The 15439-nt window shown below is 40.4% G+C and overlaps 1 protein-coding gene across 1 annotated transcript in view; it reads right to left on the reverse strand.

Annotated features, from left to right (window-relative positions):
• ASCC3 (activating signal cointegrator 1 complex subunit 3) overlaps positions 1 to 15439 on the reverse strand; it is a 555582-nt gene that overhangs the window by 32080 nt on the left and 508063 nt on the right. The gene's annotated exons all lie outside the window — the stretch shown is intronic.

The following is a 15439-nucleotide window of genomic DNA, read 5'->3' on the forward strand; positions in this document are numbered from 1 at the left end:
CATTTTCGTTTCTCAGTGTTTTGGTTCCTTTTCATATTCAAAGACACTGTGCCCTTGAAATGTTTAAAAGAAATGTTATAAATTAAATGTCCATGGAACAAATGACCGGTATCTAAATAATTATTAAAACTGCAAATCAATGTCTGGAGGAAAACCCAACTGTCTATGCCTGAAGATGGACCTCTACCCCGGCTTTTTGCAAGAAACAAGTGTAGAGTGCTTTCGGAATGTGCATCTCTATACCAACAGATGCTCTGTGTTTTGCTTTGTAAGATTTTGGAGATGAGATCAAGACGGACTGGTCTTGTAGCCATGCCAGAGTGAGTGAATCTACCACTTCTCCTGAGGAGTAAGAATCTAACAGTAGCGGGGCTACCACATCCTCAAAAATATAGTTTTCACCTCCTCTCTCTCTGCCCACCTCCATACCCTTCATGCATCAAGCTAATCTACTGTTTGGTATCGGAAGGATTTGCCCCTGAGGACCTCTCTAGATGTTCAGGGAAAGGTGTTATAGGATCTGATCCGCGATCCACACAATCATACCTCCTGCCATGACACACGATCAAGCATCAGGTCCAATCATGTCTTATTGCTATTGCTAGGGTAGACCAGGATCACAAAACCCAGGCTCCCCGTGCACCAGCTCCCATGGCTGCAAGCCTCAACAGCTTATGGGGCTTGCAGTAGGAGCAGCATGTGAAAACCTGGCCCCACTGGGAGCTTTGTCAGCTGATGAGGCTTGCAGCAAGGCCAGCGCATGCAACCTTGGCCTGCTGTGCTGGGGTTCTCGAGGGAAGAGTGTGGAACGCTGCCCCTGTTGTGAGCCTCCTCAGCTGATGGGCCTCCCAGCCGGGGTGGCATGTGAAACACTGCCCCTCACTGGTGAATCACGCCTTAAGTGTAATGTGTAGATGGGGCCTAAGTGTGAAGTAGTGTGATTAAAATAAAATACAACATGCATCATCTTTTTCACTTGTAATCAGTGTAAGTAGACATATTTTTTTACCCACTGGTTCACTGAACATTTTAGCAGTCTGCAAGGCAATGCCATCAGAGAGGAGAGTGCTTTCCAAACTGCGGATCTAGCAAAGGGATTGTCAGATTAAAATATCTAGGGTTTTGTGTTCCTCTTGAACAATACATTTGACTATGGACTTTAGTCTCCAATCAGACTTCCAGAAATCCACATTAATTAGATGTTCACAAAGGTTAGTAATTTTAAATGTGATACAGGAAAAAATGCTCTTTTGAGTATGCCTTAAGGGAACTTTAATAGCTCAATGTAACAACTGATTTATGTCCTAATTCATACTACATTTTTCAACCACTTAGAATAGCTACACAGCTTTTATCAAACAAGCAACAGCACAGTTTCTAATTACATATATGCCAAAAGAAAGCTACATTTAAACACTGTGAATGTACATACAATATTGTAAATGTAAATGGAAGATTCTTTACAATTTAAGAGCACTGAGAAATAAAATCAGTGTGTCATTACTTTATTTCATACTCTTAGAACAAATTTCAATTGAAGATTGACTAAAGACAACTGCTGCCTAATCCCTGATGTCTCTGCCAGATCTCTTGTGAAAACTGTGGTCATTTATTCTCTGAACCTAAGGTCACAATCTTTTTAAGCCCTATAGAACATTGCATGTTTGCTTCACCCTTATTTAACTCACATCTCCTTCAAAGATATTTTAAAGAATATTTACCAAGGAGATTTTTTACTTAGTTTTCCCTTGCAATTTAAAGCAGCAAACAGGAGAAGGATCAGCTGAACGGCTCCAGACCAACTGGTATTTTTGAAAATATGCTCTCACTAGATCTTCCCCAGCACAACAAGAACACTTATTTTAAACAACTTGCTTACCTAATTTCCTGTTTGTGGTCATTGACTGTAAGTAAGTGAGGTTCATTTTCTTATCTGCATCATGTAGGTAATTAAAGGAAATTGAGAATGGGTAGTGAAGCTTTTATGCAACTGGGAATGAAGCTGAATGGAGGGCACCAAGGTCAGCAGAGTCCATTATATTTTTATGTGAGAGGCCAGTATGTCTGCCCTGTCCTTGTTTGTTTAGTGTAGGCTGGACAGACTACTAACTGCAAATCTGTTTCTCTGATTTGCCCAGCTGTCCTTGAATAAAGACATCTTCCATTCCAAAATGTTAAATGACAGTGATTGACAACTCTATGATGAACTCTGCTTGTAACCCCCTGCTACTGTTTTCAGATTGCACAAGAAAAGACAGAATAAAGAAACATCCTTCATAATCACCTCAAATGGGACCTGCTGTTCACTCAATATTTTTCATTTTCATTTCCTTTTTCATTAGGAACTTCAATCTGTTCAGCAAATGCTATAGACTCAACTATCCTAAAGTGTCCTATATATTTTTATTACATTGTGTTTGAACACTATATGGGACAAAATGGATTCAGCCACATATCCATTTCAACATCACTTGAAACAGCAGTGTTATGCTGTGAAATTTCTAGTATAAATGTTACAATTAGACTAGAAATGATTGCTATGGATTTTCCTCTTTTGCTCGTCTCTGATATTGCGTTGAAGCAGGACTTTTATATCTTATAGCACATATGATACATACCATATGTTATATGTAATATCTATGGGGAAACCATAAACTATTTGGACTGTAACCAGTAGCCAATTACAGGTTTTAACCATGCATTAAAACAGTGCCTATTTAGTGGCCCCCATGACTCCCAAAACTCCAACTTGGTGGGAATGTTACGAGTTTCTAGGATTCTTCTGCAGTGTCTCCTTCTGGCTGCTAGAGATTGCTGTGGTAAAATTTTCAGGAAGTTAAGAACCTTCCGACTCTTCTGTTTTTACTAATCTTCCTGTTGGATTCGCACAAGGTCTGAGACAAGAGGATGTCAAGGGAGGCAAGGAGACACAGAAATTGAAGACAGCAGCCACTGGATCTTGATATACCTTTCTCTGCTATGAAGACTGAAGGACTAAATAGGTCCTTACAGAGTGTCATCACATCGCCCCTTAACCTTCTCTTTTGTAAGACAAATAGATTGATCTCCTTAATTCTCAGCAGAAGTCAACATTTTCCAGTCCAGTAATCATCCTTGTGGTTCCTCTTTGAATTCTGTCTAGACTTTTCAAATCTTTCTTGAACCGTTCATGAGAAATGAACACAGGACTTCAGCAGCAGTTGGCACAGCTGCTAGATGCTGATACAATATCACCGCTTTACTTCTATGTAATATTTCAGGGTACTGCATCTAGGGAGAAAGAACCAGCAGCATACCTATACGCCAGGGAACTCCCTGCTTGTCCACACAGAGACAGAAAGGGATCTTGGAGTCATTATTAATTCCAAGATGAATATGGTTCAACAGTGTGAGTACACGATCAGTAAGGCTAACTGCACCTTGTTGTGCATCCACAGATGCATCACGAGCAGGTCCAAGGAGGTGATCCTCCCCCTCTCTGCGACACCGGTCAAGCCGCAGCTGGAGTACTGCATCCAGTTCTGGGCACTGCACTTCAGGAGGGTTGTGGACAGTATTGAGAGGGTCCAGAGGAAGGCCACTCACATGGTCAAGGGCAGCAGGGCAGGCCCTACAAGGACAGGCTACAGGACCTCAAACTGTTCAGCCTCCACAAGAGAAGGCTGAGCGGGGATCTGGTGGCCATCTATAAACTTGCCAGTGGGGAATGGGAGAGGCCCTGTTCCCCCGAACACTACCAGGAGTAACTAACCCACAACTTCAACTTGTAAGATGTTGGTGGTGTCAGGGGTGGATGATGGGGGAGCCATGAAGGGCCCAATCCTTGCTGTTGCTGTGTAGCCCCGGTCCCTTCAGCACCATCCACCCAGAGGCCTGTGCACCAAGCAAAATGCCTTTGAGTGCCACATTATGGCACCCATGCTGGGGGTTGCCTACTCCTGGGATAGATGAAGGATGCTCCTGGCCATGGTTAATATACAGTCAACTTTCCTGGGCGGTTGTAAATGTGGTGACCTAGAACACAAGTCTCCCAGTTCCTGGGCATGGGCTCTAACCACAAGACTGCTAGACAAAAGATGCATGGGGATTCTTCTCTATTGAGCTACATGTATGACCTCAATTTCAAACCCTCACTCAGTGTGGTTTTTCTCACTCTAAGGAATCAGGGACTTGCACAGGATTCATGTATTCCATGGATGGAACTCGAATGCACAGGCAGGAACTGCTGTTCATATTCAAATGTTGGCTAGAGCCACCTAGATTGCTTTGCCTGGCATCTGAACACGAGCAATAGCCCATGTCTAGTTGCCCATGAATCTTTTCAGGCCCAATTGAGGTATATTATTTAGTTAACTTAGCAATTCTGTGGCTGCTCCATGGGGTGCAATAGTATCATATTTGATGACTCAGGTGCCTAAAACCACAGCACATCTTAGAACCAGAATAGGACCTGGCTACATTGGTTTGTTTGCATCCAAATTACCAAGTAATCAAGATTACTTCTGTAAAAGTGCCTTTTGCTTTCAAACTTCATTTTCCTAATATTTAATGATATGTACATTTATTCTCTTTTTGTTAGTCACTGATTAAATGGTAAAGAACTGAGTCCTGTAGAAATCTGCTAGAAACATACCCACTTGAAGAGGAATTCCCATTTACAACTATGCTTTAAAACCTATCAGTTTGTTTTTAATCCAGTTAAGGTAGGTCAGGTTAATTTTGTATCAACCTAGTCCTTTAATCAAAATATTGCATGTTACCAAGTCCAAGCATATTAATGCAATTAATATCAACCAAATCTGTAACATCAGAAAATATGTCAAGTTCATTTTACAAGATCAGTTTTCTGTAAATACAGCTTGATCAGCATTAGCTTTATTATCATCTGTCAATTCTTTATTGCTAGATTCCCATTCGTATGTGCTATTATTTTATACAGGACTGATATTAAGCTGTCAGGCCTCTAATTGTTTGCTTTTAAAATAGGGAATAGTACAACATTAGTTTTCTTCCAGTCCTTTGAAACTTCCCTGGATTTCCAAGGTTTATTAAATATTGATATTAAGCAGTCCAGTAAGCTCCTTAAGGCCTGGTTCACCTGATTCAAAATCTATTGAAATCAAATTCTCAGGGAGTTCCCAACATAAAACTTAATCTTGCAAACGTTTACTACTGCATCAGACCCTGATTCTACAACCGAATGCAAATACTTAAAAAATTCTACTGAACTCAAAGGTAAATAAAATATTCAAAACTATAAGTAAGATATTTAGTAGAGTTCATGGGCTGGACTCATTTATTTTCTCACATTTTTTCTTCCACTCAAAGAAAAATTAACAAAACTTGTTGAAATTACTGATGAAATATAGACAAACACTGCATGAAATCTGCAAAACTTGGTTAGATATTTTAAAGTAGTTATACACACTGCCATCTGCATCTAGAGATAAGAGAACATTTGTACAGTATAGGCAGAAATGGGAACAATGGGAGCAACTAAAATAAGCTTTATGTTTTAAGTTAAGTTCAGTCATGGGAACAGTAAAATGTATGAAGTTAATGAGTTCTAGACTTTAAGTAGCACTTGATTAATTTGTAACAATGAGGGACTAAAACAAACCAAAATTAGTTTCTCACATTCTGGGACTAAAGCTGAAGTCTTTGTTTCAGCAGTATGATGGTAACTAACCACCCTACAATTGTCAAACTACATCTGCTTTAAATCAGGGAATACAAACACTGGATATCTTATACTCTTTAAAAAATATTTTAACAAGTGTTTTGTCTATGCAAACCAAAGGGGAGAAAAACATCATCATATTTTACCTGTATCGCCATCCTAATTCTAACACATTCACTATTATATGTCCAATTCTTAAAGCAAACTATTAGTAAAGAAGTAACCTGCTCTAAAATGCGAAAAAAGAGTAACATTTTTTCCCTTACCCAATTGGGTACAAATTAAACAAATCATAACTATATTAGAGTAATACCAACATTATAGAAATATGCATGGAATTGAAAAAATCAAAATCACGCACTATAAATTTAACTGATATTCAACAGAGGTTTTACACTGTTATAATATCCTGCATCCCACCTACAAAATGCCATACCGTAAAATTTGCCTACAATTTAAGATTCAAAAAGTAAGTAAATACTGAATTTTTGTATAATTGCACCAGGTGAAAATTCCTGTATCTTTGAATTTTGGTATCTATTAGTGAAATTACAAATGTGGTAATTTAACATCATGGTAATATTATTTGTATTACCATAACAGGGATTATATTTAGTACAGTGCTAAGTACTGTTCATACAACTGACTTTCACCCAAAGAACTTTGACTGACATTGAGTGCATATCTTACAATCTGCCTGTGTACAAAAACTTGCAAGATTGGGGTATGTGAAACAATTCATTTGAGCAGTCCCAATTCAGTCCATGGGGTTCCACATAAATTCAAAGTTTCACATGCATAGATCCAACTACAAAATCAGGACTTGATTTAAAGAAAAGATGGAATAATTTGATTTACAAATTATAGAAGGCTGATAAGAATGAAAAATAAGAGAAAAAATAGTGACAACATATTAGTACATAGGTGGGCAGAACCCAACCTGATTACTGGGCTGAAGGAATAAATTATTAGTTTTAACCATGGCCAGTTTCCAATTAAAAAAAAATCCTTTTACTTTACAAAATATTTTTATTGATTTTTAAAACTCCACTTATTTCTATTCTTTGTTTCATCTCCTATTCATTTCCTTTTATTTAAATTTAACATGTTATATACATACTTGTCATATGGTTTGCAGTTTATCTCCTATTTTCATTTATTGCCATTTGATAGACAGACAGACATTGATTTTATGCATACATATAGATATTATTACCTATGTATTACCTATTTGCTTTAAACATTGCAGATGCTTAGAAGAACACATTTTGTTCATTTACTATTCCATTTTTATAAGACACAAACTAACAAAATCAAACACTACAGCAAGTTCCCTGGCCATCCTTTCTTTCTCTGCCCATGATCTTCCCAAAGGCCTGGCCACTATTACATGCAAACAGCTAACATAGCAGATGTTTCTGGTCTAATTTAGGTGAGGGAGGGTGGGTGTGGAAAAGAGAGAGAGAGACAGAAAGAGTGTGTATGAGTAAACACAGAATAAATACTATATTTATATTTTACCTTGAATTTTTTCAAGTGAGAGCCTACTAAGATACAACTTCAAGCTTACGGACAAGTTGCATTCACAGGCTATTCCAGCCCAAAGAAAAGCCTTCACACTACTGAGTTATTCTAGGACTGTAGGTTCTCAAGCAGACTGTAAACCTGGGACAGAGACCTTCCTTATTACATCTGTTTCACAACAGTAGAACTCCACTGCCTTCAAGATATAATTCTGAAGAAGGTACAGTTCCAAAGTTGTGAGGAAGTCTGGTAGATTGATTTTAAAAGGTAAGACTTGTCTAAGGCTTTGTGGAGCTTTGGAATGATTGGTAAACTATCAAACTATTAAGTAAGCAGGTAAGCTTAGCAAAGAGGCAAGATACATTGAAAAGTAATGTGAAAATGAATTGCACAAGTATCATCTCTACCTATGTGCTGTGTGGTATTTACATATCCAGCACATAAGTTTAAGAATGAGTTTCCTCAGTTGCATGCATGGGTGACTGACTCATGACAGCCTATACTGATTAAATGGCACCTCCTGGCTGAAAAGAGGGGCTATTCTTCTGTTGCTGCACTCTGGCATAAGGGGAAAAGCAGAGAGAAGTAGCTCTTGTCACCCTTTCCCTTCTGCTGCTAGGTAGGAAGGGGGTTTATGGAAGCCACTACATTATGTACCACAGCTGTGAATAGCCTTGGACACTGTAGGCCTGTGTGAATAGGGAAGTATTCGATTTGGATTTGGCCAGTTCGGAGAACAGCAATTTGATTCAGTGATTCAAGTCACTGTCCTCATCTGATTTGGCTGAAGATATGGCACTGATTCAGATCAGTCGGGGAGAGGCAGGCACAGCCAGGCAGCTGCAGGTTCTCCCATAGTGCCTCCAGCTGTGTCTGCCTCTCCCCAGGTGGGGGAAGCCGTGGCAGAAGCCCCCATGGCTGCCCTGCCCAGCCTCAGCCTCCCAGCGCTTAAAAAACAAAACCAAAGAAAAAAAATGTCATGCTCACCAGCTGCAGCAGCAGTGATTAGGGCCTCTGGGCGCTTGTAGCAGAGCACCCCCTCATGCAGCGCGGGGAAGCAGGGGGCAGTGGAGATCCCCCCACCTGGCACCTGTGTGGCAGCCGCTGCACGGGTGCAGCGTGGCTCAGCAGGGCACTGTGCACTGTCTGGAAACAGACCACTGGGGCTGAGCGCTGCTGGGTGACTGCTGCAGCCAGTGAGTGCGGGGAAGAGGCAGCTGGAGGAGCCATGGGAGAACCTGTAGCCACCCAGCTGTGCCTGTTTCTCCCCAGCCGATCCGAAACTCCAAATCTTTTCCAAATTGATTCAGAAGCTTCAAATCAATTTGGAGCTTTTAATGGGTTCTCCCTATTCTATTCAGTGATTTGGCCCCCAAATTGGGCCAAATCTCCTCCAAATCGAAACAGCAACCGAAGCTTTGCACAGCCCTATTGGACAGGGTACAAACAGTAAAGATCCTGGCTTGACTCTTCCCACAAGGCTTGGGGATTAGAAGTGAAGATCCTCCACTTCCCTCTCTATTATTCAGCCCAAAGGCCATTACTCATACCTAGGGAAGGAAACAGGAACAGAGACAGTAACAGGAAGGCTCCAGAGACTGCATGGTTTGGGAAGTGTAACCCTCACCCCTGGGTTGCAAGGGGATTAGCAGTGAGGGGTGGGGCCATTTCAAGCCCAGGAAAACCAGACCCAGAGTGCTGTGTTGAACTACAGACCCAGAATGCTTTGCTTGCAGAAGGGGAAATGGGAAAGAGGAGCTGCAAAGAGGGAGCCATTAGCCCAGAGCCATGTAGCTAGGGGTCCACCTAGGGTGGTTGGCCGATTTTGCAGGCAGATGCCAGGGTTGGCTGCCATTTTCATGGGCTGAGCATAGTGGGCCCCCCCTCCCCCACAACTCTGATTGGCCAAGGGGCCCTAGCAGTCCTGTCCCTCCATGCAGATTTCCACGTGGCCCAAAACTGTGGCTTAATTACTCTTATTAAGCCTGGGGAAGCCATTAATCCACATATTATTAAGCATGGATTAATGGCTTCTCCGGGATTAATCAGGATAATTAAGTTGCAGTTTTGGGCTATCCCCAAGCAGTGGACTCACTGCAAAAAAACCCTACTAGGAAGCAGAGAAAAGGCCAGGAAGCCCTGCAGTCTTGGAGCATGGGGGAGGGGGAAGGCAGAGAAGGTGAGAGTGGGGGGAAGGAGGCAGGGAAGAGGAGGGGTGCTGCTCACAGCAGGAGGTGTGGAGGCTGCAGGCAGCTGCACCATGGTCCTGGGCAGGTTGTAGCAGGCAGCAGGGAGACTGCACTGCGGTCCAGAAAGCCCCGGCCTGGCTGCAGCAACCTGGGATAGGGCTCCATGCCCCTGTCCCCTGCCCCCCCAGTGCCGCCTCCTGGCTGCCTACTACAACCAGCCTGGGACCACGATGCACCTGCCTGCAGCCTCTATGCCTTCTGCTACAAGCAGTTCCGTCTGCTCCTCCCTGCCTCCCCTCTCCTCCCCTCCCCTCTTCCCTTCCTCCCTCCTTTCCCATGTTCCAAGATTTCAGGGCATTTTTCTCTGCTTGCCAGGAAGTTGTTGTTGGTTTTTTTTCTTTTTGCAATGAGCCTGCTAAAAATCACAGAGCCTGTCGTTTTTCATGGAACCCGACTGATTTCACGTTTTCCATGAAAATCAGGCAATCATGAATTCGGTAGGTCCCTAAGTATAGCTGGAAGAGGGATCAACTGAGGAGATCCCAGCAGAGAGACAATCTGATTGCTGCAGCAGAGCAGGGTTGATAAGTTGCACTAAAAGGCAGTGGAAGTCCTCATGTTGTCTAGCTGTGCACAAGGTGAAAAGTCTCACGCTGAAGGGTCCTTGTGAGACTGTTGGAGTGGGGGGGTTAAGTTGTACTGTTGAGAGGGGTAATTTTGTAATCAGTTTTCCATGCTGGGTTACAGCTTGCTGTTCGGATACTTACGTGTGTAAATAATTCAAACTTGTTGTACCCTGTCATTAAACTGAAATACTCTTGGGGAAACTGAGTCACCACTGCCACATACCTGCACCCCCTGGCAATTCAGGGGAGGGAGGTCACAAAAGGAATAACAGATTTCTAGGGAAGCGAGAAAAGGACTATGGGTGGGTAAGAGATAGTGGGTAAGAAACAAGAGGAAAGCTAATAAGAGTAATAGGGAAATAATATGGAGAAGAGGAGCTGAAGGGGAAGGAGAGAAAAACACGGAATGACAGAGTTGGAGAAGGATTGAGAAAAGAGAGATGGTGAACATTGGCAAGTGGACTGTATTGAAATGAAGGAAAAGAGGAGAAAATGAATGCGAATGAAAGAGCAAAAATGAGTAAGAGGGATGATGGACTGTACTGTACAATGGTGTCACTCTCAGCATCAAAATAATTAGATAAAATTCGTAACTCTAAAAACATAAATACCTATAAGAACTCCTGTAGACAGGGGACTGATAACTGAGCTTGATCAATGAGAACTCTGTTGTTGAAATCAACCGGGCCAGAATTGGGCCCCAAATATATAACAAATGCTTTTCAACTACGTGGCAAGAACAACCTCTTAAAGGGAGTTATGCATTATAGCTATATGCAATGAAGGCCAGCAAAGGAACGATCCATTTCTAACTCTTTGCTCGTTTGTAATCTCTCAAAACCATTCCTATTTTAATCCTCCTTTCCTAAAAATCTGACAAATATCAATGCAGCTGGTATCAAGTAAACTTAACAAGCAGGACAGACATTCCTGAGAGTTGGTTTACAATACCAATTGAGTATATTTTTAGCACTTGGGTACCTCAAAAATGGTTTTGTTTTAAATTTGTCATGCACTTGTTATTTGTTGAGCATTGTCAGTGTATAGGATACTTCACAGTACCCCAAAGGAGTTTACATCCAAGCTGGTCATACAATACAGTGTAGACACCTAATACAATGGATTAGCAGGGTCAGGAAGGTCATGTTTGAAAGAAGTACAGAATTTCCTTTTGTAGAAAAGTAGTCCTCAAAGAGTCTGTCCTGAGGATGGATTTATATAAAGAGAAGATGATTGCTTGTTGCAAGAGATGGAGACTAGGCCAAGCATAGGTACAGCACTGTAGAGGGTATGAAGAAAACAAAATAAGGGTAGTTAGGGCAACTACGCTGGGGGCTGGAGAAATCTGGATTCAATGCCTTGTTTACAGAAAGACTTCTTGTGTGACCTTAGGAACATCACTTAGTCTCACTCTTGCCTCAATTTCTCATCAATAAAATCGGGACAACAGTTTTGTTTACCTCAGAGAAGTGTTGTTAAGTTAAATAGATCAATGACTATGAAATGTGGGTATTCTAATAATAGTATGTTAAACATACGATACTCAGAGTGGACTGAGTAGAGTGAGGGGGGATGCAGGAAGACATGAGAAGAGACCTGTTGACAGTATTTGAGTTATGCCAGGTCCTGAAGCTGAGTATAACAAGTATGAACTAGATACAAATGGTGGGTGGAAGCTAGTGAGAGGACTGAAACACAGGACTAGCATAATTTGAGCAAAAGGAAAGAAATAGTTTACACCACAGCATTGGGTGCAGTTGAAGCCAAATGGCCTGGGAGGACATGGTTTAAGTTGTTGAGCTAGGAGAAGACAATGACTTTTGGAAATGCAAATGGAAAGGAAGAGAGATATTTTAATGGTGTTATAAGGGAGATTATAAAAGACAGCTGCTTACTTAAAATTTAAAATATCTGGTATGAAATAAAGTTACCATTAATCATTGTGTGTTGTGTAAATGCAGTACTGTTAGTTTCTTTAATGTTTTAAACAAATAATAGGTACAGGTGTCTATTTTAAAATGTGCCCACACAAATTTACATGTGGAATACCAGTAAAGACCAAGGAGAGTGTAAAACAAAACCCTGGTACCACAAGCAAGTTGCACTCACTTTCTGAGCATGGATTTTTTAAAGACAGTCAGGTTTGCTCAGTACCCTTCTTCTGAACAAATGCCTTCTCTTGATTTTTTGCTATTTGCCACCTGAATAGTGATTTGCACATGTTTTGCAGCTAAGGTTTTATAATAAAGAATATAAAACTTGAGGAGTCAAAGTAAATTGCAATAAAAAGGCAACAGCTGAAAGTTTTGGGGGTTTGAAGTGCCACAGAATTCAATAAGCATTAAGTACTTAGTTGAAAAGAACACATACTGATGGTCAGAGAAGCATCAGGTCTGTGTTCTTATGCTTCTTAAATGAATTGCACTGGAGAAACTGCACATTGTACAATTATAAATCTCATAAAAAACAATACGGGAAGTACAAGTTAAGTCAGTGAAACAGTTCAGTGATTGCTTAAACCCTCTTGAAGGGTTTAGATTTCACGAATTCACCTCTTACTTAAATGCCCAAGCTACAAACTACTAATGACATTTCTGATGACTAAAGGTCAGGAGTCTGAAAGACCTTTGCCACTGTGCACAGAGCAATAGGAGGTCAGCTACCTTAGCTGCAATACTTGGGAATGTCCCAAAGGCTTACAATACTTCTACAGTGTTAAGATAAATTACAGACATTTACTCCAGCAAGGAGATGTCAAGAAAAAAGTGCTAACCCACTAGAAAGACATTGGCCCATAATACGAGAATCAATATCTGAAAAAGGTATGTTTACCACAGACTAGCCATCTTTGCAGTAACACTTGAATTAAAACACAGCATTTTTCGCAAGCTCTCACAGCACATTCCAGACATTAAGTTTCAGAGAGATTCTGCAGGAGGAAGTATAACTACTTGCTAAAAAAAATTACCTTTTTTTAGAAACATTTTCTTATGGCATTTACATATCGGTACAATATTAAAATGAAGTATGAACTATTAATATTTCAGTTAGTCTTCATTTACTGTCCATAATGCCTTATCTTTTTCATGAAAATTTTGGAACGATCACTGCGTGAAGAAAGGGGAAAAAATAATTCAGTACTTCTTCTTTAGTAAGTCTTTGGGAAAGAAACTTTTCCTAACATAGCTTTGTTAATAACAGTGGAAAAATAGTTAAATCATTCCTCACACATGGGTCAACTGCATTCTTAAAGGAAATATGTTGGAGAACAAGCCTTAGCTCATATAACTAGATAGGGCAGGATATAAATCCTGCTGCTATTACTATGACTAGTTTGCCTTTATTCTATCAAGGAGTACTGTTGTGTAAAAAAAATTACAAATGAGGCTTCAGAGTTACATTCTGAGTGCCCTTCAAGCAGACGTGACACTAAACAAAAACTACGCCTTCTATATAGGACTCATATTGTGCACAGGTTACATTAGTGACCTGGCAATACAAGAATTTGGTTGACCATGTTACAGAAGTACTTGTAAATAAAGGTAAATATTATTAATGAAAGCATCATTGTTGCTTTTTATTTTTACAGCACCGCAAGATGTGCCAGACATTATCAAGAGCAACAGAAGTGTACAATTCAATTTCATATGTGCTATCATAAATGATGATCACAAACAGCACAGAAGGAATGGTGCAAGAGAGGAAAAAGGAAGCAGCCTACAGTGAAAAACAGATACACTTCTGTTGCTCATCTTTCCTGAGGTCTTGACTAAAACTAGAATGTTTAACTGCATTCCATTAGGTTGCACTGCACAAAATGACATGCCATAAATTGAGTGCATCCACATTAGGCACCCACAATTAACATTTACCATACATCTATTAAGCGCAATTTAAACAGATTAGAGCATGGGATGTCCTCTCTGACACCCCTAGTTTTTTTCCTGAATCTGCATGCTACCCCTTTCATTTGTTTTTTTTACTGCCGAAACTGCATGTCTTTTTGAAACAAGCTGTAGTTCAACCTCAAGTTTTTAAGTTTCTTTATGATGGTCAACAAGATTATGAGGAAGCACTCATAATGGTTACAACTAAAACAAAATTAAAGGTAAAACACTAGAAGCAAACACCTGAGATTGATACAACATCTATGTATCTTCTTAATTCTATTCACTAAGATCATGATGAATATAAAATTGAAGAGAAAACACAACGTGCTGTAAATGGATAGCTACCAGTGACAAAGTTAGCCTTTATCAAATATCTATGTGGACATTAGAACTTCCAAAACCTGTCAGAAAGCAAGCATTTATATTGTACAGTTGTATTTTTATTTGTGGCACTCTAAAAGTGCTGATGTAAGAGAACGGAACTTTTTAACTGTAAAGTATCATATTTGTCATTGCAAACCCTGCACATATAAAAAGCTGAGATTTTCTAAATCTGGGCACTCAATTTCCATTACTTTCCAGAAGAAAGTGTGAACCTGGCAATGGTGGATAGCTCGAGAGGTGTCACAATCACTTTGTTTATGGGATGGAGACCTCATGCTTTCTTTTCTTGTAACACACGACTATAGTTTGAAAACATAAAACCACAGATATAAGCAGCATATTTATAAGGCCTTCAGTACATTTAATTGACTGTGCAATTACTAACATCTCTCTGGGTGCACACAGAAATCTGACTGAGAGAAATAAATCTACAGCGTAGTTACTTCAGTTCCATTTGGACATTAGTCCACATTTAGAAGTTGAGTTTGGCTGATCTAGGCTCAGTTATGGCTAAGCTGCAGATTGCGAGGTTAATATTAATAAAAATCATAATAGTAGAATACTCTGAGCAGCTGTCTCCAGGAAAGTGATCAGTCATTTTCTGTCTTAGGCTTTGCTTCTGCACTGCAGACCCCAGGGCCAGTGTAGAATCCTACTAGAGTGAATGGAACTTCACAAAGGCACTAGCAGGTCTCAGTGTAGGATAGGCCTTACACACAGTACATGTGTAAGCTAATCAGTAAAAACTCTGGGTTTGTTGAAAAATGGATTTCATAGCTGCTGACCTGTGGCAGCTTCCCAGCTGAGAAGCCACAGCTGCACACACTGCTGCATTTTTGTACAGGATTAAACCCTGGATCTAGAAAACTATATGATCAGACACAAGAAGGAATAAAAAGTTTGGAAGCATGAATACCTGTCATCATGTGGTAAAATGACTAGCAGCCTCTGTTCAAGAGACTCAAAGCCTGAAATAACAGAAGGATGTGAATTGGCAGAAATATACAGGAAACTTGGAAGATGTCTATTTCCCCAACGTCTGTTTAGCAAGCCAGTGCTACTGGTTTCATTATCAGGAGCACAAAATTGAAACAAACGTAAAAACTTAATGTAATAAGGAACGCAACAACAACTCTAAGAAGTGAC

The sequence above is a fragment of the Crocodylus porosus genome, unplaced genomic scaffold (assembly GCF_001723895.1).
Source record: "Crocodylus porosus isolate Cpor-Errol unplaced genomic scaffold, CroPor_comp1, whole genome shotgun sequence".
Taxonomy (NCBI): Eukaryota; Metazoa; Chordata; order Crocodylia; family Crocodylidae; genus Crocodylus; species Crocodylus porosus.